The sequence below is a fragment of the Cyclopterus lumpus genome, chromosome 9 (assembly GCF_009769545.1).
Source record: "Cyclopterus lumpus isolate fCycLum1 chromosome 9, fCycLum1.pri, whole genome shotgun sequence".
NCBI classification, from domain to species: domain Eukaryota; kingdom Metazoa; phylum Chordata; class Actinopteri; order Perciformes; family Cyclopteridae; genus Cyclopterus; species Cyclopterus lumpus.
In genome coordinates, this window is record NC_046974.1 from 2985329 (window position 1) to 3012009 (window position 26681).

General features: G+C 43.4%; 1 protein-coding gene and 1 long non-coding RNA gene across 2 annotated transcripts in view; both read right to left on the reverse strand.

Moving 5' to 3' along the window:
* Positions 1 to 26681, reverse strand: part of LOC117736156 (E3 ubiquitin/ISG15 ligase TRIM25-like) — a 706744-nt gene that overhangs the window by 284006 nt on the left and 396057 nt on the right. The window lies entirely within an intron of this gene.
* On the reverse strand, positions 1761 to 8733 carry LOC117736177. Its single transcript, XR_004609954.1, has 4 exons — positions 8022 to 8733; positions 4073 to 4295; positions 3400 to 3479; positions 1761 to 1913 (listed from the first exon to the last, which is right to left on the reverse strand). It is a non-coding gene; the product is annotated as an uncharacterized LOC117736177 (long non-coding RNA).

Genomic DNA, 26681 nt, shown 5'->3' on the forward strand with positions numbered 1-26681 from the left:
CCCCCAGGGTGGGTGGAGGGGAGCCGGAGGCGGGACCAAAAGCCTGGCAGAAGAAGTCCGGGGGACGGGCCGGAGGACGACCACCGGGAGGACTGACCTGCTCCGGAGGACGGGCAGGAGGACGGCCACCAGGAGGACTGACCTGCTCCGGGGGACGGGCAGAAGGGCGACCACCAGGCGGACGGAAGGGCTCTGGGGGACGGACAGGAGGATGGCCACCAGGCACATAGACCTGCTCCGGGGGACGGGCAGAAGGACGGTCACCAGACGGACAGACGGACTCCGGAAAACCGGGCTCAGGGGAACCGGGCTCTGGAGCCGTAGGTCGTGTCAAAGGAAGCGGCCAGGGTGGCGACCGAACACAGGGAGCCTGAGTCGGCCGGGGCGGCGATGTGACCCGGGGAACTGGGGTCTGCCGGGGCGGCGACGTGACCCGGGGAATCGGGGTCTGCCGGGGCGGCGACAGGACAAGGGGAGCCGGGGACGGCCGGGGCGGCGACGGGACACAAGGAGCCGGGGTCGGCCGGGGCGCCGACGGGACACGAGGAGCTGGGATCGGCCGAGGCGCCGACGGGACACGAGGAGCTGGGGTCGGCCGAGGCGCCGACGGGACACGAGGAGCTGGGGTCGGCCGGGGCGCCGACGGGACACGAGGAGCTGGGGTCGGCCGGGGCGCCGACGGGACACGAGGAGCTGGGGTCGGCCGGGGCGCCGACGGGACACGAGGAGCTGGGATCGGCCGGGGCGCCGACGGGACACGAGGAGCTGGGATCGGCCGGGGCGCCGACAGGACACGGGGAGCTGGAGTCGGCCGGGGCGCCGACAGGACACGAGGAGCTGGGATCGGCCGAGGCGCCGACGGGACACGGGGAGCTGGAGTCGGCCGGGGCGACGACGGGACAGCATCGGCAGGAACCGGCGGGGACTGCGGCCGAAGCAGGACCCTGTCTAACGCCTGGAGGGACTCCATCATGTCCCGGAAAGCGTCCTGGGACAAGGCAAAGGAAGCAAGGGCCGGCCGGAAGTCCAATAGGTCCCAGGAAGTTGGGGTTGGCCGGAACACGGAGGCGGCAACAGGAACAGGCGAGGGCTGCAGCACGGAGGCGACTGCGGGAACCGGAGTAGTCTGCGGCACAGAGGCGGCAGCCGGAACCCTCCACCTACGCGGTCCGGAGGTTTGCACCCCCCACTCCGGGGCTGGGCCTGGGTGACCTCTGCCCCTGGGGCTACGAGGCCCCCCATAAGCCAAACGGGGCCCGTTGAAGGGGTCTGGTGCCGAGACCCTATGGGGGTTGTAGTTCCCCTTCTGGAGGCTACGAGGGCCCCCATAGGCCAAGCAGGTCCCTTCGAAGGGGTTTGGTGCCGAGACCCTATGGGGGTTGTAGTTCCCCTTCTGGAGGCTACGAGGGCCCCCATAGGCCAAGCGGGTCCCTTCGAAGGGGTTGTAGGCTGGGTCCATTCTTGGTCGGTTCGTTCTGTTATGTGCAGCTTGGAACACAGGACCCAAACGCCGTCAACGATGGAAAAGCAACTTTTATTGCTAAACAGGATTCCAAAACAGGATTCCAAAAAACCAGGATACAAAACATGCACACAAGATCTTCCACGATCTAGACAAGACGAACCGACCAAGGGGAATGACATGAACAGGACTTAAATACAGAGGGCTGGTGCAGGTGATTGGACACAGGAGGAAACAACCAGGAACAGGGCAGACAATCACAGGGACAGGAAGTGAAGAGAAACAGAGGACACGAGAGACAAGGACTTCAAAATAAGACAGGAAACACGAAACAACACTACAGATCCTGACAGTTGCACATTATGAAAAAAGACAAAAGTTATATTTTCAAATGCCTTCACGTTGCACGGGGTGACTCTTCCGGTTTAGCCATTTAAAATACCCAGACGTCCTGTAAGCAGAGATCAAAAGGAAAAGGTCAGATGGCTTTGTCTGAACATTACGGGCAGATAAACCAATGCAAATAAAACAGCGACTCTCTAAACTCCATATACCATATGTCCACTTTTGCTACGTACTTAAGTATGAGACCGAGTTCTACGTCACGTCGTATTGTACTAACATATTTACGTACGTGACTTAAAGGAGCAGTCTGTAGAATACAGTGACATCTAGTTGTGAGGTTGCAGATTGCATCCAACGTATTATTCCTGTGCTCACTCCTCCCTTTCCAAGCGTGTCAGAGGGCAATGTACAAATAGTAGAGAAAGTGTTCGGTTTTGTCCCTTCTGGGCTACTGTAGAAACGGGCCAGTGCAACATTGGGTACCTGAGGACCTGCTCTCGCTGTAGCTGTAGGTGTTGATATTACATTCATGTACTGCTAATACATCTTCTTTAGACACAGCCACTCATACGGTTGCAAAAAGAAGTCTGGTTGTGTAGAAGTCTATGGGAAAATGACTCTACTTCTCTCTTGATCCATTCCCTCAGTAAACATTGTAAACATGAGTTTATGGTCTCAATCTCTAGTTTCAAGTCTTCTTCAATACAGCGTGATGTTCATTTAGTAAATTACGTGTCAAATAGTCCATAAAGCAGCCCTATGCTTTAGGGCGGGGCTTATTGTGATTGACAGTTTGCACTAACAGAGTCCCCTCCACATTCCAAATGTGGCAACTTCAGGTCACCGTTTGCAAAAAGTCGAGATGGCGACGGACAAAATCGAGGAACTCGAGGCTTCAATAACGGCAGTCTAAAAATGAACGGGTGACATCACAATAACTCCTTATATACAATCTACGGCGTGATGCTACGTAGATTGTATATTCCTCCTCTGCGCCCCTCGTAATGACCTCGGCCACCGTACTCACAGATTACAGTTAAATTGGAGAGCTACGCGTCTGTCAAACTATAAACCGGCATTACAAAGACGTTCGTGAGGTCCTTGCAGCGCATCGGTCGGCCGAAGAGCGCGTCATCGACCGACTTCCTCTGGAGAAAGACGTTAGAGACGGGTAGGCAGCCAGGCGTCGTCCAGATAATGAAACGAATCCACGTTTGATCCTCTCAGCGTCTCCCGGTAATTGTTCTTGATTCCCCCTTTGTGTTTCACGCTCGACTCCCCACTCACATCAGGCCCCCACCCCCCCCACCCCGCGTATGAAGACGTGCTCGTTCCCCCTATCAGTGACAGCAGAGTTCAGTGATTAACAAATTAAGAATCTTCTTTGCCTTAATCTGTCTCGAGGCTTCTTCTTTTTTTTTTTTTTTTCAGCCCGGCTCCTGCAGAAAACACGTTTGGCAGTGACAGCCTCTGCTCCCGTGTTTAATTGGATTAGAAGGAGATCGGGATAAATACACTCTCAGGCGGGGGAAGGGCGCCGGGGAGGGCCCGGATGAAGGGAAAACAGGTGATGAAGTCAGTTTCGGAGTTACCTTTTCAACTTCTTTCACTGCGCCGCGGAGACGGAGAGGATTCTCTTTGGCGTGGAGTATCGCGGGAGGAAGTGGAACGCCTGCGTTGAGGACGTATGGATTAATTTCGGGAAAAACATTAGGCTGAACGGATTAACGTCAAAGCGCGAACACACAAGGGGTTTTCTTGATGTTGAGCAGTGGGGACGGGGCAGGGCTATATTAAAGTTGAGTTAGTCTTAAGACGGAAACATGATGGGATGGTTTGCACTCTCGTTTAATATCTTTTAAATTGGACTACTTTCATTTTTGCTACATGATGTTTTGTTGGGCAGTCCATCACTTTAGTCAAGTCTAAGCTAACTCAATCAATAAACCCTTAGCTAAGCCCCGCCCCCAGCTGCTACTCCACTTAACAGTCAGAGCTACATTAACATGAAGCTAACTGCACTCTGAAGAAAAATATGAGTTGATTTAAGGAAAATTAAAACCAAAATGAGCACAGCTTCCGTCTTCTGTTTAGATTGTAGAACTCTTAACTTGTAACCCGCTTTCCCTAAATACTGATATACGGTGAATTCCTGCTTCCTCTCTCAGTTCAGATACACACAAGTCTGTAAACACACAACGATCAGTTTGCATCCATCTCTCTCCTCTGTCACCACCCCCCCCCCCCCCCCCGTGCTTTACTTACTTGGCTGACATGCAGCCTTTGCGCTGGCAGCCTTGTCCATCAAAAGGCACCTGCTCTTGGTGATTGTTTGCTCACCTCCCTGTCCAGAGCATCTGCAGATCCACCATTTTTTTTTTTTCCTTGTCCCCTTCCACTCTGATGAAACGTCTTCCAGGCTGACGGGGCCCTCTGTGCAAACATCAGGTCAGCACGGCGTCCCGAGGCACCCGACAAGTCACTGAATCTTCAACATTGCATTACGTTAAACACATTTTTTTCAGAGGCGTATTTTTGTTGAGTCTCCCCGTGTGAGTGGGGAGTTCAGAGTCTTGCTCAAGAAGGTTTCATAATGCACTGCTGTTGATTGACACACTGCTGATGATCACACAGCCGATCCTGTGAACTACCAGGTACAAGACATCCTCTGATATCCAAGCTCTCTGCTCAGCATATTGGTCCATGGAAAAAATACCCAGAGGGCAATGAAAATACTTCATTCACTGTGTGTGGTCTCCCGACACTCAAGGTGCATGGTTGACAATGTGAAAAGGTTGAAACACATGGTTAGCTTTATGAAAATGTAGCCGTTAATGTTTGAACACGTGGTTAACTTTATGAAAATGTAGCCGTTAATGTTTGAACACGTGGTTAACTTTATGAAAATGTAGCCGTTAACGTTTAAACACATGGTTAGCTTTATGAAAATGTAGCCGTTAACGTTTAAACACGTGGTTAGCTTTATGAAAATGTAGCCGTTAATGTTTAAACACGTGGTTAGCTTTATGAAAATGTAGCCGTTAACGTTTAAACACGTGGTTAGCTTTATGAAAATGTAGCCGTTAACGTTTAAACACGTGGTTAGCTTTATGAAAATGTAGCCGTTAACGTTTAAACACGTGGTTAGCTTTATGAAAATGTAGCCGTTAACGTTTAAACACGGGGTTAATTTTGTGAAAATGTAGCCGTTAACGTTTAAACACATGGTTAGCTTTATGAAAATGTAGCCGTTAATGTTTAAACACATGGTTAGCTTTATGAAAATGTAGCCGTTAACGTTTGAACACGTGGTTACCTTTGTGAAAATGTAGCCGTTAACGTTTAAACACAGGGTTAACTTTATGAAAATGTAGCCGTTAACGTTTAAACACGTGGTTAGCTTTATGAAAATGTAGCCGTTAACGTTTAAACACATGGTTAACTTTGTGAAAATGTAGCCGTTAACGTTTAAACACGGGGTTAGCTTTGTGAAAATGTAGCCGTTAATGTTTAAACACGTGGTTACCTTTGTGAAAATGTAGCCGTTAACGTTTAAACACATGGTTAGCTTTATGAAAATGTAGCCGTTAACGTTTAAACACGTGGTTACCTTTGTGAAAATGTAGCCGTTAACGTTTAAACACGTGGTTAGCTTTATGAAAATGTAGCCGTTAACGTTTAAACACGTGGTTAGCTTTATGAAAATGTAGCCGTTAATGTTTAAACACGTGGTTAGCTTTATGAAAATGTAGCCGTTAACGTTTAAACACGTGGTTAGCTTTATGAAAATGTAGCCGTTAACGTTTAAACACGTGGTTAGCTTTATGAAAATGTAGCCGTTAACGTTTAAACACGTGGTTAGCTTTATGAAAATGTAGCCGTTAACGTTTAAACACGGGGTTAACTTTGTGAAAATGTAGCCGTTAACGTTTAAACACATGGTTAGCTTTATGAAAATGTAGCCGTTAATGTTTAAACACATGGTTAGCTTTATGAAAATGTAGCCGTTAATGTTTAAACACATGGTTAGCTTTATGAAAATGTAGCCGTTAACGTTTAAACACAGGGTTAACTTTATGAAAATGTAGCCGTTAACGTTTAAACACGTGGTTAGCTTTATGAAAATGTAGCCGTTAACGTTTAAACACATGGTTAACTTTGTGAAAATGTAGCCGTTAACGTTTAAACACGGGGTTAGCTTTGTGAAAATGTAGCCGTTAATGTTTAAACACGTGGTTACCTTTGTGAAAATGTAGCCGTTAACGTTTAAACACATGGTTAGCTTTATGAAAATGTAGCCGTTAACGTTTAAACACGTGGTTACCTTTGTGAAAATGTAGCCGTTAACGTTTAAACACGTGGTTAGCTTTATGAAAATGTAGCCGTTAACGTTTAAACACGTGGTTAGCTTTATGAAAATGTAGCCGTTAATGTTTAAACACGTGGTTAGCTTTATGAAAATGTAGCCGTTAACGTTTAAACACGTGGTTAGCTTTATGAAAATGTAGCCGTTAACGTTTAAACACGTGGTTAGCTTTATGAAAATGTAGCCGTTAACGTTTAAACACGTGGTTAGCTTTATGAAAATGTAGCCGTTAACGTTTAAACACGGGGTTAACTTTGTGAAAATGTAGCCGTTAACGTTTAAACACATGGTTAGCTTTATGAAAATGTAGCCGTTAATGTTTAAACACATGGTTAGCTTTATGAAAATGTAGCAATTAACGTTTGAACACGTGGTTACCTTTGTGAAAATGTAGCCGTTAACGTTTAAACACAGGGTTAACTTTATGAAAATGTAGCCGTTAACGTTTAAACACGTGGTTAGCTTTATGAAAATGTAGCCGTTAACGTTTAAACACATGGTTAACTTTGTGAAAATGTAGCCGTTAACGTTTAAACACGGGGTTAACTTTGTGAAAATGTAGCCGTTAACGTTTAAACACGTGGTTAGCTTTATGAAAATGTAGCCGTTAACGTTTAAACACAGGGTTAACTTTGTGAAAATGTAGCCGTTAACGTTTAAACACATGGTTAGCTTTATGAAAATGTAGCCGTTAACGTTTAAACACGTGGTTAGCTTTGTGAAAATGTAGCCGTTAATGTTTAAACACGTGGTTACCTTTGTGAAAATGTAGCCGTTAACGTTTAAACACATGGTTAGCTTTATGAAAATGTAGCCGTTAACGTTTAAACACGTGGTTACCTTTGTGAAAATGTAGCCGTTAACGTTTGAACACGTGGTTAGCTTTATGAAAATGTAGCCGTTAACGTTTGAACACGTGGTTACCTTTGTGAAAATGTAGCCGTTAACGTTTAAACACATAGTTAGCTTTATGAAAATGTAGCCGTTAACGTTTAAACACGTGGTTAGCTTTATGAAAATGTAGCCGTTAACGTTTAAACACGGGGTTAACTTTATGAAAATGTAGCCGTTAACGTTTAAACACGTGGTTAGCTTTATGAAAATGTAGCCGTTAACGTTTAAACACGTGGTTAGCTTTGTGAAAATGTAGCCGTTAATGTTTAAACACGTGGTTACCTTTGTGAAAATGTAGCCGTTAACGTTTAAACACATGGTTAGCTTTATGAAAATGTAGCCGTTAACGTTTGAACACGTGGTTAACTTTATGAAAATGTAGCCGTTAACGTTTGAACACGTGGTTACCTTTGTGAAAATGTAGCTGTTAACGTTTGAACACGTGGTTAGCTTTATGAAAATGTAGCTGTTAACGTTTAAACACGTGGTTAGCTTTATGAAAATGTAGCTGTTAACGTTTAAACACGTGGTTAGCTTTATGAAAATGTAGCCGTTAATGTTTAAACACGGGGTTAACTTTGTGAAAATGTAGCCGTTAATGTTTAAACACGGGGTTAACTTTATGAAAATGTAGCCGTTAACGTTTAAACACATGGTTACCTTTATGAAAATGTAGCCGTTAACGTTTGAACACGTGGTTACCTTTGTGAAAATGTAGCTGTTAACGTTTGAACACGTGGTTAGCTTTATGAAAATGTAGCTGTTAACGTTTAAACACGTGGTTAGCTTTATGAAAATGTAGCTGTTAACGTTTAAACACGTGGTTAGCTTTATGAAAATGTAGCCGTTAATGTTTAAACACGTGGTTAACTTTGTGAAAATGTAGCCGTTAATGTTTAAACACGGGGTTAACTTTATGAAAATGTAGCCGTTAACGTTTAAACACATGGTTACCTTTATGAAAATGTATATAAAAACAATAAAAAACAAAACAGAAAGGATCATAAAACACGTCCTGGCCCCGGTGGTTGAGATGCGGCGGGGATGAAAAGAATACACCAAAGCAGAATGTATAGTTCCTCAGCTTTGTGGTTCTTGAACCTTTAAGTTCCTCTATTTCCAGTCATCGTCACGGTGGAAAATGACTGACGGCGGTCACGATGGTCCTACGTCGACGGGGACTGTGTGTTTCAAACGATGAGGAACAACAAGACGATGAGATACAGCTCCATTGAGCAATGCATGACCTTTATCAACCTCTGTTGGCAAACAGTTGGCATTGCAACAACCAGAGGGACTTGATTCCCTCTGATACGAGTCTTCAAAACGCCTCCGTTGGCTGGATCTTCCAAAAGGAGAAGCGCAGGCTGGAAAATCACGACTGAAAGCTCGATACATACTCACTCACCCGGCGAACTAAAATAGTCCCCCGTGCCGATACGAAAAAACGCTGTTCCGTTGCTACAAAAGCGACAAATACGTTGACGACTTTTCCTCTTTAGGTCAAGATTCAACGGTTGAAAGAAAGACATTTGACGCGTTTTCTTTCTTTCTTTTTTTTTAAAGTAGACGATGGAAAATGAAAGGTTACTTCAGAAAAGAAAAAGACAAGAAAAGGTGTGCGTGCGTCCGACAGGCGGAGAGAAACAGTCGGGCGGAACAAAGAAGGACAAAGAGAGCGAAACCTGCAAGAGCGCCGCGGCCCGCTGATGTGGAACCCGAGCGGACGAGGCTCGGCGGTAGCTGTTGCTTCACGTGTCAGGCCGCGGCGCCGCTGGACACTGACGGGGGCTGATTGGTGAGCGCCCCCCCCACCTTTTTTCTTCTTCTTTTTTACAGCGTAATGACTGTCCCACAGCACCCTGTCCCTCGGGGGGGAAAACACTTCTTTTAAAGAAGAAGGGAGTGCACGAGCCTTGCTGTCGCTTAAGTTGGCAGCGAATAATCCGTCCATGCCTCGTCACCTCCATTGCAACCCCCCCCCCCCCCCCCCCCCTTCCTCGTTCCACCAGCCCCAGTTCAAACTGCCCCGCGGCGCTCGGAGCAAGAATGCGAAGAACAATTCACAGTTCATCTCGCCGATGTTTTTTCCAGCCTGTCACGAGAAGTCGTTGCACTTTTTCCAGCGTGAGAAGAAAACTTGCTGGCACATTGTGGTCGTTTCTCAGGAAAGGGTTCGACCTCGCATGACCTCTAAAGGGAGGGTGGGGGGGGGGGGGGGGGGGGGGAGGGTGAGGGTGGGGGGGGGGTGCTCCGGTGGACGTCTCGCAGCACGACACACCGTGTGAGGGGTTTGCTTTTAAACTTTACAATGTTCAGTAAAGGCCTTTTTAAACACCGGAGACGTTTCTCTTTTTTTTTATTTGTGTGTGTGTGTGTGTGTGTTGTCATTTCTATTTTTTACACAAAACGAGAACATTAAGCAGCGAAAAAGCGACACATTTCTGTACCGCGAATAAAAGGAATTGACCAAATCACGCCGATATTTAGGAAACGACAGCGAACCATACTCCTTTCAACCTTGACAAAAGACCAGATCCTTTCAAAATAAAAGCCTCACACACATCAAATATTCACAGGGTATTGTTTATTCATGACGCCCTCGGTGTGTAAAACCCTTGAGTGTCACATACATGGCTGAGGTTTGTACTGTGGGATCACGCATTAACCTTTCAGTGACTGCTCACACTTCCTGTTTTAGCACCTGTGGGTTGAGGGTTCACCGCTGTGGTTCTGCTGCTGGTTTATTCTTCTTCTTTTTTTGTGCCATATTGTATCCGAAGACCACAATTCTCTTTCTTTGAATAGTTTGCACGGTTGCTTAAATTAGAATTGTAAAAAGGATCCTCCATTTCTCCCTCTTTGCAAAGAGATCCATTTACTTGTTTGAGATTTTTGTAAAATGTTTTATCAGTTTTAAAAAATTGTTTTTATTGCTGATCCAGGAGTTTAACAAAGGTTTTTTATAATATTTTGAGGGTGTTTTTGAACTCCTACATATATCCTATTGTTTTATACCACTCAACCCAAGCCCCTTTAATCTTTTTTTTTGCTTGGGATGTTGCAGTGTCATCAGATTATTTTTCAATTAATTTTATTTACCCTCTTTCAAATAATTCTTATTGATGTTTTATTTTAAATTAATTACATTTTTATTTACCCTTTTTAAAAAATAAGTCTTGTTGATGTTTTATATTATTATAAATTAATAAAGTTAGTATTTACCCTCTTAAATAAGTCTTGTCGATATTTTATTTTAAATTAATTGAATGTGTATTCACCCTCTTTTAAATAAATCTTGTTAATGTTTTCTTTTTTGGGGGGGGGGGTTCAATTAAATTAAATTAGAAGCATTTAAGCATTACCCAGGAACAAGCAGCCCTGAATGTGCTTTAACAACATGTTATTTGAGCATTCCTGCTTTTGTTTCACATGCACACACATCTTTATTTATTTAATCCAGTAGTTTATTTACATTATTTTCTCTTGCCGTATGTGTGTTTGATGCGGACCCATTTGTTGTTGTTGTTGTTGTCCCTGATTTCACCACATCGTATTATAGTTTGCGTCGCTGTCGGAGCTGGAAATGTCCGATCGTTACGTTTCAATCTAGCAAGCTTCCTTTAAAATCACCGTTCCATATTGTGTTCTTGACCTCGCTGCAATGGATGCAACATGATGTTTAAATGTGACCTCATCTGCTCCTCTGGCTGCTTTTGGCTGAACACATGAAGAACCCCCCCCCCTCCATGTTAATGGATTTACCTCAGCAGTCACACACCGACATACCTCCTCACTCAACTTGACAAGCTTGCCGCTCCGCATTTACTGTGAGTCTCTAACGCATGTGACAAAGTCCTCAGACAGACCGGGGCGGTGGTGGAGGTGGAGGTGGTGATGATGGTGGTGGTGGTGGTGGTGGTGGTGGGGGGGGGGGGGGGGCCACATCTCTTGACAGCTGCCATTTTCAGTACCGCGCTTCGCACCCCTCGTAGCCAGCCGACCGCCAAGCCCCCCCCCCCCCCCCCCCCCCCCCCCACCTCCATCTACTTTGCTTTCTTTCTCGCACGTTTTTTTCTTTTCTCGCACGCCTTTTTTTTTTAAAAACGCTCAGGTTTTTACAGACCGCGATGTCGCCAGAGATTAGCAACGTCGCCTTGAGGGCCGGCAGCAGTGGTAGCTGCAGAAGAAGAAGAAGAAGAAGAAGAAACACATATTAAAAAAAACACATCCTGAACTGAGTCAGAGATGAGGGCGAGGTGGAGAGGATGTTCTGCCTCTCGGCTGCCAAAAGTTAAAAAGACGAGATGTAACACGCACACTAATGTGCCTCACGTCTTTAATATGCATCTTTATCATCCTGCATTACATGTATGATGATATTAAACTTCTTCAAGGTATGACTCCTCAATCCCTTCACGGTTACAAGATCTCCTCCTCTGCTTTCGTTCCGTGGACCTTCGGCTCAACCACCATTGTGTCATAGACTATGACCTAAAAGACATTTATTTAAATGAAAATCTTCCACATTGTTGCTTTTGACGGGAAGATTGGAAGCTGTATTTACTCCAGTTTGCGTATTTAAAGAAAAGGGTAACTAGAAAAAAAAGAGACAAACATCTGTGGGTTTTTCTCCCCACGAGGTTCATTTAGCAGCTCTACTGGGGGGCTTTAAATTATATCACACAATCTTCCTCATGGAGTTTGCTCAGCTGTCGCGGGGGTTATACTTTCCAATTGCCTTGGCACTTTAAAGGTGAGCGCCGTGCAAATTTAACAGCTGGAGCGTTCGTGTTTATTTGCCCCCAAACAGCCAATGTGTGAACTAGACGTTAGCTGCATGCTAGGTAGCTAGCGACAAACCGACAGCTTCTGTCTTTTGCTGTTCAGCTCAGCCTCTGACTGAACTCAGAGCAAACTCTCTTAAATGTCCCATCAGTTTCTCACTATTTCTTACTTTTGTGTCTCTATTTATTCAGAAAGTCACAGAGTTGTTTTACTCAAGTTGGAAGTTGCAGCTTTATTCTATAATAAATACAAGAAAATAGATTCCCATCAAGGGAATAATTCATTTGCAAATGTTAGCAGGCACATTTTTTAAGAAGTGGACATTGGTCAATGTGAAGTCACCCGTTGATTTGTGGACTGACGATTTGAAGCCTCGAGTTCGACAATTTGACCGTCGCCATCTTGGATTTTAGCACACCAGCGAACAGGAAGTGACCACATTTGGAAAGCGGATGAGTGACGTAGAGACGCCGTATACGACTCTGGTAGAGACCTGTCAATCACATGTAGCCCCGCCCCTAAAGCATACCCTGCTTTATGGTCTGTTTCACTCTAAATGACCATAATCTACTAAATGAACATCACGCTGTATTGAAGAAGACTTGAAACTAGAGATTGAGACCAAAAACTAATGTTTACAATGTTTACTGAGGGAATACATCAAGAGAAGTAGAGTCATTTATATAGACTTCTATACAACCAGAGGAGTCGCCCCCTGGTGGTCAGGAGAGAGAATGCAGCTTTAAGACATGAAGCATAGACTTCTATACAACCAGAGGAGTCGCCCCCTAGTGGTCAGGAGAGAGAATGCAGCTTTAACACATGAAGCATAGACTTCTATACAACCAGAGGAGTCGCCCCCTGGTGGTCAGGAGAGAGAATGCAGCTTTAACACATGAAGCATAGACTTCTATACAACCAGAGGAGTCACCCCCTGGTGGTCAGTAGAGAGAATGCAGCTTTAACACATGAAGCATAGACTTCTATACAACCAGAGGAGTCGCCCCCTGGTGGTCAGGAGAGAGAATGCAGCTTTAACACATGAAGCATAGACTTCTATACAACCAGAGGAGTCGCCCCCTGGTGGTCAGGAGAGAGAATGCAGCTTTAACACATGAAGCATAGACTTCTATACAACCAGAGGAGTCGCCCCCTGGTGGTCAGGAGAGAGAATGCAGCTTTAACACATGAAGCATAGACTTCTATACAACCAGAGGAGTCGCCCCCTGGTGGTCAGGAGAGAGAATGCAAAGTGTTAACCTACTAATTGTCAGTGTGTTAGCATGACTGAAGTCTCTAGTCTTGTTTGATAAAGTAGGCTAGAGTAACACAGGGAAACTAGAAGCGCTTTTGGAGTGCAGACCTCCACCGAGGCCTTGATTCGGATCCGGTCCAACATGTAAGGGGTTCTTCTTTAGTCCAGGCGACACCCGTCTGCAAGGCTCCATGAACAATTCTGCGGTCTTCAAATAGCTTCACGGTGCAGACGAACTACAGAAGGATCGAGAAGTGGTGCCAGGAATGTGTTTAATTTATGTGCCGGGAACGTTCCGTCTCTAAAGGAAATATGTATCCGTCCCTCTGGTTGCATTTCCCGAGGCTCGAAAAGTAGAACACCGAGCCAATAATTGAGAATAATCTGACAGAAAATCCTCCCTGCTCCCCCCCCCCCCCCCGCTGTGACGAACTGACAGTGTTGATGAGGGGAGTCACTCCTCACATGAGCTAAGACACACTGGCTGAGACGCGAGTGGGTTCTGTAATCAATAACCTCGGCGCGCTCCCTCTCCGCCAAGCCCGAGAAAACACATGTCGTAAGAAGTATCGGAGCAACCGTGCCATGTTTGTTAGGACGGGAAACACACAAAGATTGTGTAGAAGCAAACAGTAATCAACACAAAGTGCAGTGATACAAAGTCTAAAGGTTTCAGACCTCACTGCAGAAGAAGAGCCGGGCGGTCGGGACCTTGTTTTTACTCTTCTGGGGACCATGAATATCCAGAAATATCAGAGTTTCATGCTAACTGGGAGCAGAGCGTCCTGCTGCTGTCAGGCTGCACAACCAGCTCTGCTCCCAGTATACCACAAAACATTTTGATTCTGTCTGTGTGTATCATATTTCAGTGATTGTGGATGATTTACTGGTTTTTATGGCTTATTGTCTTATTTATAATACCTGTTTTGTTTCTTTTTACTGCGTCTCTTGTTTGGTTACCCTCTCCTGCTGTACATCCTGTACAATAAAGGATCATCTTATCTTATCTTAACACTTTTGAATATTCCTTCTCTTTGACCCAACTGATGGTCAAGTTGAGAGTTTGACCTGGCAGATGTGGAAGGTCAGAGGTCAACACAAGTGGCCTCCTCTGGCCATCAGGTCAGGAGTTGATCAGACTTATGCTGCACTGGTCCGTGGAGTTAAAAGAACTTTTTTTTTTTTTTTTGGCTACAACTTTCATGTCCCGGTTTCCCGTCTTTCAGAAAGCAGCTCGGAGCAGGAGGCGATTAGCTGAAGCTGCAGGATCGAGTATCAAAAAAGGACAAAAGTCGCAGTTTTAATATGTTGGACAAAGGTCAACAGAGACCTCATGAAGTCCACATATCAAATAATAATCAGTTCAACTTCAGAACGGTTCCGACAAACTTTAGACGACAACAACTGCATTGATTTGACGATGATGTCGTATCGAATATACATTTCATTTTAAAGTTCTCGGCCTCAACGCTCGCTTCATCAGCTTCCTGCTGCGTGAGCATTTGTCAGGGAGTGAAACCTCCTTCCAGAGTTTGGAGGGCTGTCAGATATATTCCCCGGGTTCAGTTCGGCGTATCTTCTGTCCGAATGCCCCCCCCCCCACCCCCCACCCCCCGGGCGTCTCGAGCCTCCACGGGGAACCATCAGCTCTAACAAGCCTCCATCTCCGCCCCGGAGCCATGTCCCCGTAACGTACACCAGAGAGCCAGCAGCGTCTCGGGACTGCCGCGTGAACTTTTAATGCGATCACGGGGCCACATAGGATGACACGAGCGAAGGCCACGGCGTCCGTTTCCCTGCTCGCCCACGAGCGAACATAAGAGGTTTGGATGGACGCAAGTAAAAAAAACCTTTGCACATCCCTCCTGGCAGTCACTACCGGCCTCCTTCTCCGGTCAGCCTGTAACTTACAAAGGGCCACTAATGTAATGTTAAAGGGCTGTGACAGTAATGAGCGCCGCGGTCCGAGGCGGCGCCATTTAAATGAGCGCGCTTACGATACCAGCACGAAACCGGGGGAAGGCCAATCTCAGCAATATTCTGCCGGACGTTGAGCTGCAGCGCCTGAGCCTCGAGTCACGTTAGCTTAGCACCGAACGCCACTCAAGAGCAAAGGGGGGTTGGGGAGGTGTGTGTGTGCATGTGCGTGTGTGTGTGTCTGTGTGTGTGTGTGTGTGTGTGTGTGACCGAGGCCAAACATTTCCCCGGGTCACGTTCTTGGCTAAGCGGTGAAACATTTGCTGCTTTCCCCCGGAAATAAGTTTTTTTTGAGCGGGACTTCTGTGCACACACACACACACACACAGACACACACACACACACACACACACACACACACACACACACGCACACACACACACCTCCACCACGCTGCAATTACACCAGATTGCTTAATCTGCACATGAATCCCTACTCTTTACGCAAACCGAGTTTTGCTTTATATAAAAATTAAAAAACCCAATTTGAATTTAGTTTTTCTTCCCAAAACCACTCGACTCACTCGGATGCCTTTTTTTTTTTTTTTTTTTCATCCACTCGCTTTCAATCTCGAGGCCAAGAATATGAGACCAATTAAAACTCGGTCCTCTCTGTTGGCAGGCGTCCGGCTAACACGTTGCACATTCTTAGCTCCAGAAAGCCTTGCACCCCCCCCCCCCCCCCCCCCTATTTCTCCCCCCCCCCCCCCCATAAGACAAACAGGGACTGGTGGTTCGGGGATGCGTGCCAGCCTCAGACAACAACAAAGACAAAGGAGATCACAGTGGGAATTAGGGGATTCCCCAGAGAGCAGAGGGGAGGATGTTGGTGGTTATGAGGTAAATCTGCTGTGAAATCCCCCCCCACCCCCCTCCCTCCAATAACCCCCCCCCCCCCCCCCCCCCCCCCCCCCACACACACACTGATGTAGAAAGTGTGGAGGATGACGCCCGTCTGCTCAGCCCACTGACGTGACAGAGAATGAGGTCGACGAGCCTCCGGGTGCGTGACCCCGGAGTGAGTCCGGGGGAATAAGGTGCCCGGAGGGGGGGGGGGGCTTCGTTAAAAAACCAGGGGTCACTCATTAAGGGCAGGGTCCTTTCCTCGGCTTAAACGTCTTGAAGGAGAGGGGGGCTTCAGAGCGATTATGGTCAGACATGGTTATCCATGTCAACCAGGGTCAAGAGTTAAAGGATCCCTGGTGACTGCCGGCATGTCCTGGGATGGTGCCCCCCCCCCCCCCCTTAACCCTCAGCCCCTTTAGCTCCCTGCGAGGCATCAATGGAAGTCCACAGGGATTTATTTTCTTATTAATTAATGCCACCACTCACATCCTGCAAGCCATATGGTACTGAAACAATTTGTAAGATTTAGAGGACTCAGAATGACGTGTGAAGCAATATTACACATATATAATCCGTAATATATACACACACACATATATACATATATATGTATGCAAAGTCAAAACAAAAGCCTTCCTCGTGCACGCAGCTTCGAGCCGCGTGATGATAAAAATAAAAATTAAAATCATCATCGCATCAAAGTGCTTTTTTTATTTGAGGATTATTCACGGTGTAAATTCTGCTTTTGGACCACTTTTTCAAGACGGACTCGTGTGTTTTGTTTATTGTCACGAACGATTGTCTGAGAGTCACCAGGTAACACAGGCCGCTCGTTCAACTGGAACACCTGTCTGACAACCCAACATGTTGATGCCGTTACTTGTTTGAATTCTTGTTTGTTTAAAGCTCGATAGCTCGTCAGCAAAATCTTGGACTCGGCTGTAAAAGAAGAAGAAGAAGTCAACCACCATTTTATCCTTCTAAATTCGTGCTCTTTTTGATTTTCAGTCAGTTCTTCGCAGCAACTTCTCTATTTTTTTTCAAAATCAGATGATTTCCTGCGTGAGTTCCTGTCCGGAGCGGAGCAGCAATGTGGCGACAACGTGTCACTTCCTCCACATTGCTGCATCTGTGCTGCACATCTCAACCACTCAAAAGAACCTCAAAAGAACCTCCATGATGGAGCTCCTCCTCCTCCTCCTCCTCCTCCTCCTCCTCCTCCTCCTCCTCCTACTTGCTGAGGCCTCTCTCATGTCGCTGTCTTTCGTCCTATTGAATATTTCTCAGCGGACGGGGTTATGAAATTTTAAAAAATCAACTTCCCGCCGTGAGTCGTCACGAGGTTCGACTTTGTGTTTTTAATTCTGTCAGTCTTTCACTTCCCGGTTCTCTTTTATTGTTTGATGAAACTTTGATGCGAAGCAGAGCTCTCTCCCCGTGCACACACACACACACAGACACACACACACAGACACACACACACACACACACACACACAGACACAGACACACACACACAGACTATAATTTTTTTTAAGTGCCCTCCCAAAACGAATTTCAAACAGAAGTTTAATATTATATTCAAATGGGCGACGTGAGCATCGGTGTGATGTGGCGATGCTTTAATCCTCCCGGGCTCAACCGGCGCCCACTGCCTGTGTGGGCCATGTGAGGAAACACCGGGGGGGGGGCACAGGTACCGACGTGTGTTGCCCAATGTGTTGTAGAAGCACAAAATAATGCCTGTGTCAAATGTTTTGCATTGTTTTACTATTATTCATAGTTTTGTTTTGATTTGACTTGTATAATGTGTTATTTATTTGCTTTTAGTTTGAAATCTACGTTAACTTCCTGCTGATTATTGGTCCAAAATAATGCGTGTGTCAAATGTTTTCTGAGTTTTACTATTATTTATAGTTTTGTTTTGATACGACTTATATAATGTGTTATTTATTTGCTTTTAGTTTGAAATCTACGTTAACTTCCTGCTGATTATTGGTCCAAAATAATGCGTGTGTCAAATGTTTTCTGAGTTTTACTATTATTTATAGTTTTGTTTTGATACGACTTATATAATGTGTTATTTATTTGCTTTTAGTTTGAAATCTACGTTAACTTCCTGCTGATTATTGGTCCAAAATAATGCGTGTGTCAAATGTTTTCTGAGTTTTACTATTATTTATAGTTTTGTTTTGATACGACTTATATAATGTGTTATTTATTTGCTTTTAGTTTGAAATCTACGTTAACTTCCTGCTGATTATTGGTCCAAAATAATGCGTGTGTCAAATGTTTTCTGAGTTTTACTATTATTTATAGTTTTGTTTTGATACGACTTATATAATGTGTTATTTATTTGCTTTTAGTTTGAAATCTACGTTAACTTCCTGCTGATTATTGGTCCAAAATAATGCGTGTGTCAAATGTTTTCTGAGTTTTACTATTATTTATAGTTTTGTTTTGATACGACTTATATAATGTGTTATTTATTTGCTTTTAGTTTGAAATCTACGTTAACTTCCTGCTGATTATTGGTCCAAAATAATGCGTGTGTCAAATGTTTTCTGAGTTTTACTATTATTTATAGTTTTGTTTTGATACGACTTATATAATGTGTTATTTATTTGCTTTTAGTTTGAAATCTACGTTAACTTCCTGCTGATTATTGGTCCAAAATAATGCGTGTGTCAAATGTTTTCTGAGTTTTACTATTATTTATAGTTTTGTTTTGATACGACTTATATAATGTGTTATTTATTTGCTTTTAGTTTGAAATCTACGTTAACTTCCTGCTGATTATTGGTCCAAAATAATGCGTGTGTCAAATGTTTTCTGAGTTTTACTATTATTTATAGTTTTGTTTTGATACGACTTATATAATGTGTTATTTATTTGCTTTTAGTTTGAAATCTACGTTAACTTCCTGCTGATTATTGGTCCAAAATAATGCGTGTGTCAAATGTTTTCTGAGTTTTACTATTATTTATAGTTTTGTTTTGATACGACTTATATAATGTGTTATTTATTTGCTTTTAGTTTGAAATCTACGTTAACTTCCTGCTGATTATTGGTCCAAAATAATGCGTGTGTCAAATGTTTTCTGAGTTTTACTATTATTTATAGTTTTGTTTTGATACGACTTATATAATGTGTTATTTATTTGCTTTTAGTTTGAAATCTACGTTAACTTCCTGCTGATTATTGGTCCAAAATAATGCGTGTGTCAAATGTTTTCTGAGTTTTACTATTATTTATAGTTTTGTTTTGATACGACTTATATAATGTGTTATTTATTTGCTTTTAGTTTGAAATCTACGTTAACTTCCTGCTGATTATTGGTCCAAAATAATGCGTGTGTCAAATGTTTTCTGAGTTTTACTATTATTTATAGTTTTGTTTTGATACGACTTATATAATGTGTTATTTATTTGCTTTTAGTTTGAAATCTACGTTAACTTCCTGCTGATTATTGGTCCAAAATAATGCGTGTGTCAAATGTTTTCTGAGTTTTACTATTATTTATAGTTTTGTTTTGATACGACTTATATAATGTGTTATTTATTTGCTTTTAGTTTGAAATCTACGTTAACTTCCTCCTGATTATTGGTCCAATGCCATCTAAGGCATTAAACCCTGAACCCTCAGGGACTTGTTTTGAGTACAAGAGGCTGCGAGGGTCTAAATACGAATGGGACGTCGCTTAGTTGCAACATATCGTGTTACCGCTCTCCGTAACGTAGGTCACGTTGCTATGAATTGTGGGTAATTTCCTCGGGCAAAGTCTGCGGGAACGTAGACTTACAGAAAGTGTTCATGAAGGGCTCAAAATGTCTGAGAGAGAGAGACAGCGGGACCGAAACCCTCTCTGACTCTACCTGTATCTCTAAATACCTGCACCTGGTGGAGCGCTCACCTTTTGACAGACATTGCTTTCAACCAATGGGACGCGGAGACGAAGCTACTGGAACCAATGGTGCGACTGGGAGGAGGAAGCTAGACCTCCAAACCAGGAAGTAAAGACGGAAGTAAAGAGGTTTTACGCCTCTTTTATTTGTTATTGCTGGTTTGTGGGAACGTTATCTACTGTAGGTTTTTTTTATTTTTATACATTGAATTTAAATAAAAAATGTTAAATGTGTGTAATAAATTATTCTTGTACACACACACACACACTACTCTCATTGAGTCTGACTACTTGGTTGCTTCAGCAGTGTGAGTAAAAGGCCGTGCTGAGGCCACATTTAAAATATTCCATTTGGGAGGTTAATCTCTTATAATTCTTCAAATTAAATCAGAATTATTAAATCAGAATTAAAAATGAAACAAAGTTAGGAAAGTTTAGAAACGATCGTTCATCATTTTTAATTCTCCGTGCGTCAGAATATTTCAGATTTTTGTATAATGATAACATTCTTTGAACATCATTTTATATACAAAAGAGAAGAGAAATGTGACTTTCCACCTCTCCCAAAACCAGAGGTCAAACACAAACTTCTCAACTTTTTTTTTTTTTAAATGTCTGAAATTTATTCATTAAAAACAGCAAAAAGATTTTTGTTTGCACCAGAAGACACGTACACATTTGTAATTGTACGTCATCATCACAAAGCCCAGACACCAGTTGTGGTCCTCAGAAGGTCATGGTGCTGAGATCCAGTGTGTGTGTGTGTGTGTGTGTGTTTTTTTTAATTGGGGATTTCAGTCTGTTTGAATTATCCCGCTTTACGCGAGACACGGAGAGCGGAGACAAAGTGAAGCGTTCGAAGAGTTCGGAGGACCTTTTTTTAGGGGGGGGGGGGGGGGGGTTGTTTTGTGTGTGTGTGTGTTGCCCAGACAGGCAGACGTGCAGCTCTTCCTCCCAGAGAGGCTGCCGGGTTGTGTGCGTACGGGCGGATGCCCCGAGGCCAGAGGAACCTGGAACATTAAGCCGTGCCACGGCGGCTCAGCGCAGCTCGGAGCCTTGAGCGGCTCTGGCAGCTTGCCCGGGGTGGAGGTGGCAGCGTGGGGTGGGCACAGGTTTTTTAGAGACCCCCCCCCCCCACCCCCTCCAACACCCACCACCCTCCACCACCCCCTCAGCTCGCTCCTCTTCACTCTTCTGGGACACTCCTCTCGTCCGAGGCGACGGAGATGATTTTTGTCACTTCTTTTTTTTTTGAGGGAGGTGGAGGATCACGTAGTCCCTTTGTTCTGGTCGTGACAGCTAGATTTTTATGAAAAAAATATTAATGTTTGGAAGATGGACGCAAACGACCGACCTCTTTGAAAACGTGCCCAAAAATAATGCCCGGCGGAGCGGACGCCAGGTTTGTATTCTCATGCTCCTTCCTGGGAAGCGACAAAACAAACATGATTTACATGAATCTCCAGAAGGAGGCCACGTCACCATTATTATGTAAAATGTTTCTGACCGGTCCAAAATTATGTTTTGTTTGTGTGCTCTGTGGAAGATTTTAGACGTTTGGCCCCTGAGCCAATCACACGACGACGTTGGTGTCACGTGGTATCTCGTAGTCGCCAGTTTGATGACACAAAAACGGATAATTCTTGGTTTATTTATTTATTTTTTAAATCTTTTTTTTTTTTTTAAAGAATTATCCAGATTATTTCTGGATTATTTCTGATACATTTGTGTGATTCTTGCTCGTTGATACATTTTTTTAAATATTTTTCTTTATTTATTAATTTATGTCGCCACAGCTAGATTTAAGCAGCAATGTTTAGAAGAAATAAAGTCATATTTGGGCACAGAAAACATGGAGAAAAAAAAAACCCTGCGTGAAGTAACTTCAACATAAGTGAATAACACCTTGGAACACGAACACCGGTCTCCTGGGTGAAAGTCCTGCAAAGAAAAAACGCCATAAAATGCAACCGTTCGAAAAAATAAATACAAAGAGCGCTCTGTTTTGGTTTCTTTGCACCTCAAACATTGTTTTTTATTTATTAATAATTCTTTTAACCCCCGTCATGCATCATCATCCTTCTTCGCTGAAGGGCAAACGACGACATGCAAAAAAAAAGAAAAGGGGGGAATGTTTGAGCTCTCGATTTAGCTCCTTTTTCCTTCTTTTTTTACAAGCTAACAGCGGCTCGGCTTGTCAATCAGACGCGCCGCACTAGCCGGGCCCGCGGAGAAGAAGAAGAAGAAGAAGAAGAAGAAGAAGAGGTAGAAGAAGAAGAAGAAAATGTGTTATCGTAATAACTCGAACCAAACAAAAGCGAACAGAGGTATAAAACAAATGTCACTTGATCTGTGAACACAGACAGTTTCTCTTTGTCTCTCTTTCTTCCCCCTCTTCTGTCTTCTCTCTCTCTCCCTCTGTCTCTCTGTTCTTTGTAGTTGGAGCACCAGAAGCTGTGGAGAGAAGAGTCCGAGCCAGCCAACAAAGCTATTGAAGCATTACTCCCCTCCCTCTCTCTCTCTCTCTCCATCTCTCCATCTCTCTCCCTCTGTTCAGGCCTTGCTGTGTTTTTGGCAGTTACCACTGACCATCATGAACGTCATTGCCAATTTTTGTGAAAACTGGCACATATGGCAGCTGAAGTGCCATATGCCATACAGAATATTTTTTGGCCGTTTCCCCCATTTGTATAATCGCTGGATCCGGTATAAAAGTGGCTCATTATTAATTCATTCCTTCCCAGTATTTTTTTTTTCTTTTCCTTTTTCAGATCCCCTCTGTGTGTGTGTGTGTGTGTGTGTGTGTGTGTTGTTGTTTTTTTTCTTCTTAATTTCCCTTCATTTTTTTTCCCAGATCCATTTGATGTCTACGAGGACGAGGGACGACAAGTTAATTTAATGTGCAGCGTGGGGATTAAAGCGTTTGGGGGTGATTCAAAGCTAAATGTGGGGGATTACTGCCAGTGCGGAAAGTCCACTTTCATTGCATTAACGTTGTTTTTTGCATTGTGCGCTACTATCGCAACAAATTAGGTTTTAATTGCTTTTAATCAGAGCGAAATTGGTTTATTGTAACAACAAAACCCAACTCTTGTGGCATTTGATGGCTGGAAAGGAAGTAATTGACTTTAATGGTTGAGTCAACATGCAGCGTTTGTTTAAGGACAGTCCAAGTTGGACGATATTTTTCTATTTTTCATGAAAACCAACAAAGTGTTAGTCGGTCTCTAAACACTCTGATTTCTGCACCTGTCTCCACCGGCCTGTGGCTCGACCGCCATTGTTTCCTCCTGTCACAAATCATTCAATCCATGCTCACAAATATTTAGTTCCATTATGAAAGTGACAAAAAAAACACAACTTTTAAACTACTTCTAAACCCTCTAGCGTTTCCAAGTTTATTGTCGTGTCTCAAACACAACACCGCTGTTTCTTTTAGAAACGCCACCTCCAACAGATCGCGTTCATTGTTTGGATTATCAAAACAATAATAAACCGTAGATGTTTGTTTTCTGGCAGCCGGTGTTAGCGTTAGCTGGCGTTAGCAACACGGCTAAAGCCAGAATACAAAAGTTTATTGTTGGTCTCAAACACAACACTGCTGCTTCTTTTAGAAACGGCACCTAAACAGACCGCTTCATTGTTTGGATTATCAAAACAATAATAAACCGTAGATGTTTGTTTTCCGGCTGCTGGTGTTAGCGTTAGCTGGCGTTAGCAACACGGCTAAAGCCAGAATACAAAAGTTTGGTGAAGAAGAAAACCAAGTTGCAAGAACTCCCAGTTCCACAACTTGTGGGTCAACTTCTAGACATGTTTATTTTATTATAGAAACAAACATAAATATGTGTATAGATTTTTTTGTTTCTTCTTATGAACAAACTCTGCCAGCAGTAGCTAACGGTAGCATTAACAACACGGCTGTGGCTCAGTGGTGCGGCCCTCCTTTAAATCAGAGGATCGGCGGTTCGATCCCCGGCACCGTTTGTCCATGAAGAAACAACAATAAGAACTACAAAACCAGAGCTTTGATGAAGACCGATTAAAACTAGTAAAACAACATATCCTTTATTATTTTTGTGGGTTACCGGGTGGCAGACATAATGAAAGCAAAGCTTATAACCAATCTAAACGCACATCTTTATCCATTAGCCGACACGTGACCGTGTAATTCACTGTAAGTTTAACAAAAAACAGTTAAAAAGGGGCTGAAATACAGCTGGTCATTCTAGGGTGTTTTAAGCTAAATTGGGTTAAATGAGGTGTTTGTTGGGGACTATTTCCAGAAGCGGATTGATACAAACTTTGTTCTCTGCTTACTTTCTGTGGCAAGAGGAGTTATGTGAGTTAAAATACACTACAGGTGTTCACGGTGTATGTGAGTTAAAATACACTACAGGTGTTCACGGTGTATGTGAGTTAACATACACTACATGTGTTTACGGTGTGTGTGAGTTAAAATACACTACATGTGTTCACGGTGTATGTGAGTTAAAATACACTACATGTGTTCACGGTGTGTGAGTTAAAATACACTACAGGTGTTCACGGTGTATGTGAGTTAAAATACACTACAGGTGTTCACGGTGTGTGAGTTAAAATACACTACATGTGTTCACGGTGTATGTGAGTTAACATACACTACATGTGTTTACGGTGTGTGTGAGTTAAAATACACTACAGGTGTTCATGGTGTATGTGAGTTAAAATACACTACAGGTGTTCACGGTGTGTGAGTTAAAATACACTACAGGTGTTCACGGTGTATGTGAGTTAAAATACACTACATGTGTTCACGGTGTATGTGAGTTAAAATACACTACATGTGTTCACGGTGTATGTGAGTTAAAATACACTACAGGTGTTCACGGTGTATGTGAGTTAAAATACACTACAGGTGTTCACGGTGTGTGTGAGTTAAAATACACTACAGGTGTTCATGGTGTGTGTGAGTTAAAATACACTACAGGTGTTCATTGTGTGTGTGAGTTAAAATACACTACAGGTGTTCACGGTGTGTGTGAGTTAAAATACACTACAGGTGTTCACGGTGTGTGTGAGTTAAAATACACTACAGGTGTTCACGGTGTGTGTGAGTTAAAATACACTACAGGTGTTCACGGTGTGTGTGAGTTAAAATACACTACATGTGTTCACGGTGTATGTGAGTTAAAATACACTACATGTGTTCACGGTGTATGTGAGTTAAAATACACTACAGGTGTTCATTGTGTGTGTGAGTTAAAATACACTACAGGTGTTCATTGTGTGTGTGAGTTAAAATACACTACAGGTGTTCATTGTGTGTGTGAGTTAAAATACACTACAGGTGTTCACGGTGTGTGTGAGTTAAAATACACTACAGGTGTTTACGGTGTGTGTGAGTTAAAATACACTACAGGTGTTCATTGTGTGTGTGAGTTAAAATACACTACAGGTGTTCACGGTGTATGTGAGTTAAAATACACTACATGTGTTCATGGTGTGTGTGAGTTAAAATACACTACAGGTGTTCACGTTGTATGTGAGTTAAAATACACTACAGGTGTTCACGGTGTATGTGAGTTAAAATACACTACATGTGTTCATGTTGTATGTGAGTTAAAATACACTACAGGTGTTCACGTTGTATGTGAGTTAAAATACACTACAGGTGTTCACGGTGTATGTGAGTTAAAATACACTACAGGTGTTCACGGTGTATGTGAGTTAAAATACACTACAGGTGTTCACGGTGTGTGTGAGTTAAAATACACTACAGGTGTTCACGGTGTGTGTGAGTTAAAATACACTACAGGTGTTCACGGTGTGTGTGAGTTAAAATACACTACAGGTGTTCACGGTGTATGTGAGTTAAAATACACTACATGTGTTCATGTTGTATGTGAGTTAAAATACACTACAGGTGTTCACGGTGTATGTGAGTTAAAATACACTACAGGTGTTCACGGTGTGTGTGAGTTAAAATACACTACAGGTGTTCACGGTGTGTGTGAGTTAAAATACACTACAGGTGTTCACGGTGTGTGTGAGTTAAAATACACTACAGGTGTTCACGGTGTGTGAGTTAAAATACACTACAGGTGTTCACGGTGTATGTGAGTTAAAATACACTACAGGTGTTCACGGTGTGTGTGAGTTAAAATACACTACAGGTGTTCACGGTGTATGTGAGTTAAAATACACTACAGGTGTTCACGGTGTATGTGAGTTAAAATACACTACAGGTGTTCATGTTGTATGTGAGTTAAAATACACTACATGTGTTCATGTTGTATGTGAGTTAAAATACACTACATGTGTTCATGTTGTATGTGAGTTAAAATACACTACATGTGTTCATGTTGTATGTGAGTTAAAATACACTACAGGTGTTCACGGTGTATGTGAGTTAAAATACACTACAGGTGTTCACGGTGTGTGTGAGTTAAAATACACTACAGGTGTTCACGGTGTGTGTGAGTTAAAATACACTACAGGTGTTCACGGTGTGTGTGAGTTAAAATACACTACAGGTGTTCACGGTGTGTGAGTTAAAATACACTACAGGTGTTCACGGTGTATGTGAGTTAAAATACACTACAGGTGTTCACGGTGTGTGTGAGTTAAAATACACTACAGGTGTTCACGGTGTATGTGAGTTAAAATACACTACAGGTGTTCACGGTGTATGTGAGTTAAAATACACTACAGGTGTTCATGTTGTATGTGAGTTAAAATACACTACATGTGTTCATGTTGTATGTGAGTTAAAATACACTACATGTGTTCATGTTGTATGTGAGTTAAAATACACTACAGGTGTTCACGGTGTGTGTGAGTTAAAATACACTACATGTGTTCATG